Source organism: Haemorhous mexicanus, chromosome 18 (genome assembly GCF_027477595.1).
Source record: "Haemorhous mexicanus isolate bHaeMex1 chromosome 18, bHaeMex1.pri, whole genome shotgun sequence".
NCBI classification, from domain to species: Eukaryota; Metazoa; Chordata; class Aves; order Passeriformes; family Fringillidae; genus Haemorhous; species Haemorhous mexicanus.
The window spans coordinates 7,372,968-7,377,122 of NC_082358.1; positions in this window are offsets into that span (position 1 = coordinate 7,372,968).

A 4,155-nucleotide genomic window follows, 5' to 3' on the forward strand; every position below is an offset into this window, starting at 1 on the left:
CCCGCGCCCATCGCCGCGGCCACCCCGCGCACCCGCTTTATCCCCCGGGAACGGCCCTCCCGGTGGGCGGGACCCCCCCGGGACCCCCCGCCCTTCTTCGCCCCGCCTCGCCCACCGGGAGGGGCCCCGCACCGCCCCACGGCGCCGCGCCCCGCTATACCGCCTCCTATCCCCGATACCCGCCCTTTATACGGCCCCTATATCCCCCTCCTTTCCCCCGCCTCACCATTTCCCAGCCTTTTTTCTTTTTCTTTTTTTTTTTCCTTATTAAAAATAAGCAAACACAACCAAACAAAAGGTCAGCGGAGCGGAGCGGGATAGAGCCATGGGAAATAGCGGAAAAGCAAGAGGCAAAGTCTTGGCTCTCACACGTGTGAGCTCCAGCAAGCAAGCGACGAGCCTTGACTGTACCCTGGGGGTCCTATCGGGCTGGACCTTGAGGATGCTTCACGAGTCAAAAAGAAAACACAAAAGCTGCCCAGTTTGAACTCCGAGGGTGGATTTTCTTGCCAGCTCTGCCCTGTATCGGGGCCATCAGAAAGAAGATGGGGGAGTACGTGGGACAGGACGAGATCCCCTCTCCTGGCCGCAGTGAATCTCAGCAAGCGCTGCGGAGGCTGCTGGTCTCGTCTGAGCGCAAACGTCCCGGGAAACCGAGCTGCTCCACTATCAAGATGAGCAAGAGATCAAAGCCAAGGGAGCTGCTTTTTGCACGGCCTGGCTTCTTGCAATTGAAGGCTAAACAAAGCTGAGTGGTGGGGAGAAAAATGGGAAAGCAAAGTAACACCCATAGTACTTCAGGAGCATCCTCTGAGGGCCATATATGACAGAGAAACCTCCGTTTCACAATTAATCAGCTCTCTGGAGAGTTACTCCCCCTTGATACCATTTCCTAGATCATCAAGGAAGTTGGAGTCAAATGCATCGGTTTAAAAAGCCGATGTGAGAAAACATCCCCCTTATACAACTCATGAATCACTGGCACACAGGGAACAAGAAATCAGAATGTGGAGGTCCAATCAGCAATAGAGGCAGGACTGTGCTCCCATCTGAAAGGACTCTGCCCCTGGTCTGCATCCACCTCCTCCGTTCCCCTCCCTCTTCTTAACCGCATCTATGTAATTTTGCACAAACAGTAACAAATCAGTTAAAGCCCACAGCCATCCCGGGCAGGGGCTAAAGGGTGGCGACATCTCCACTGCAGCTCTTTTCAAACAGCAGAACGGACACAAAAAGCTTTTGCCGGGCACTGCCGGGGGCCGCTGGCAACGCGAGGATCCGGCATCCGCCTGGCGCCCGGCCCCGTGGCTGCCCTGCCCCGCTGGCAAGCGCACCTTCTCTCGGGGCCCAGCAGAGAGCACAGAGCTGGCCGAGAGAAATCCATGAGGATTTTTATCTTGCTTTCCCTGAACTGCTCAACAACATGAATGCAAAGTTTTCATGGCCAAAGTAAATGAGTAGGAGATTGCTGTGCTGCCTCGATGCTACAGCAGGCTGTGGGAGTAGAAGCTGCTTCATTGCTTGGTAGTGGTGCATGATGGAGAGGATGGACAGAGGGATGAGTGAAAGCAAAATTCAGGCCAGTAAAACAATGCAACTGCTTAAAACAGGTTCAGCTTACCCAAAATACCCATCAGCCAGAGACTGGGAGCAAAGGAGCTCTACAAAACTTCTCTCAAAATCAGCCTTGAAAGTTAAAAAAAAGCTTCAAAACACTAACAACGGGCACAGTTTGTTCTTTCTCTTACAAGGATACACATTTCTGGCCGTGTGCAGGGCAAGGGGATGGGCAGCACGATCCCTGCGAGTCGTGGCTCAGGCCGGGACAGCCCCTTCCCCAGCCCCACCCGCCCCTCTCGGCTCAGCGGGGCAGACGCTGGCTCAGCCTGCAGAGCTTCCCAGCCGAGCCCATTGTGCAGGGGCTGCACGCTGGTTCTCTGGCCTTCAGAGGGGAATTAACGTTTAATTAGTTTGTTTTCTTGTAAACTCCATCTCTATCACCCCCATTTCCAGTGCCAGCAGCAGCTGCAGCTGCCTTGTCTGTGCCTTCATTCCATCAATGGGGTCAGATCACTCCTGGGCTATTACTTAAAAAATAGTTTAGTTTATTGGCAAAAGAAAGGTGCTGTGAAGTGCCCAAAGGGACCACAGTGGGACACAGCTTGTGCTTGGGCCAGGGAGGGGCTTTATTTATTTGTAGTGACCCTCACAGGGTGAACCCTGGGTTGCAAATGAGCTTTTATGCTTTTATTGCACTAACTTGGTTTTCTATCAGCAGTGATGGGAGAAGAGGCTTGCAAAAGGTTATCAGTGTTCTGCATCTTGCAAAACTGGAAAATACCAATTTCCTGCAGACATCAAGGCTTAGACTATAAAAAGTTCACTGAAAAAAGCTACACCATATATCTTGTATGCATAGTTTTTACATATACATGCAGTAACTACCATCACAGAGCAGCCACTGTCCAAAATTCATGGCAACAGCATTCCCAGATTATTCAACAGTGTCTCCATCCCTGTTCCTTGCTTGAATGGGGTTTTTTTGACATTTCTTTTTCCTTTTATTGCTCCTCTAGGTCTCCAACTCATATCTTGAAAAATCCCCTTTGTTCAGTTCTGCCCTCATGGCATCAGTGGGCAAAACAGAACTTGGTCTTTTTGCCAACCTAAAGTCAGGCTGGTTGCCAAGAGCTTCCCACTCCCACCACAGAAACCACTGATGATGTCAGATACCAAAATAAACAGAAAAGGCAACTCCATCAATAATCAGCAATTCCCTCAGAAATACTGCACTGCACTTTCTGCTGACAAAATCCCTCTATTTCCATTTCATTTGTCTTTCCCTCTTTCCTTTCATTCCTCTTTCCACCTCCTCGTATTCATGGCATTTTTGAGTGATATTCAGATGTAGAGCAAGGTCAAGCAGGTGCGGGGAAGCCTCTGGAAATGAAGCTGTTCCCAGCAGGCCTGGAGCTGACACCCTGAGACAACAATTCACTTTTAAAAGCAAAAAGATTCAACAGTAGAAAGATCCAGAGTGATCAAGTGTACATCCATCACACAGCTGTAAATACATTCTGCTCAAAGGTTTTCCCTGAACATACAAATTTTCCTGGTGCTGGTGATGGTGGCAGAGAGACCCCCAGTGGCTTTGTGCACTACCAGCCACCACTTGTCACATCCCACAACCTCAGGGTCCCCCCAAAGGGAAGCAAGAAGGTTTTGGGAGGGCTGAAGGACAACACAGCCTTTGGGAGAACAGCCCCTCTGGGTAGGACATCACCACTTCCACCAGTGTGGGTTGCAAGGACTTTGTAAAAAGTCGGGCCAAACTCTGGAAGATTATTTGTGACTCAAAACTGGATTTGCAGCAAATAAACTACTCAGGCAAAAAAGAAGGAAGAAAGAGAGAAAAAGAGAGAGAAAGAAAGAAAGAAAATAGGAGTCCTATTTACCTTCCAAGAACAGACATGCACTGAACATAAAGCCTGAGTGTTAATAATTCCATGGCAAATTATTTTAATAACAACAATAATAGTAATTCAAATCTCTGTGTTTATGAGCACAGAGATGCACAGAAAGCTAACACAGCAATGTCAAGCCATTCCCAGCTAACAAAAACTGGAACCTCCACCTGCCCCATGAACCAGTCAGGGAACCAGTGGTTTTCATCCAAGGAGGTGCTGCTGCAGACACAGCTCATCCCAGAATCACAGAGTGAGTTGGAAGGGACCCCCAAGGATCCTTGAGTCCAGCTCCTGAGGGGCTGATACAGCTGAGGCTGCAAGAAGATGTGGGGTGGATACTTTGCATATCCAGAGTGTCCTTTTTGCTGGACATGAACTTGCTGAGATTTTTCCACCTTCAAACAGCAACAGTTCAGCATTCTCTACAGCAATCCATCTGACCCACCAGGCTGAGCAAGAGGAAATATCAACAAGCCCTAACACAGATGTGCAGAAAGTAACACTTATATAACAAGGAGGGGGTTATCACGCAGGGAAAAAGCAAAACATTTTGCTTTTCATGACCAGTAATGTCCTGCTTTGTTTTGAAGCTCCATCCCGGAGCTGATTTCAGAAGAGGCCAGTTCAGCAGTCCCTGCTCGAAGACCAGTCCCACGCACAGCTCTCCGGGAGGACTGGCCTGACCACA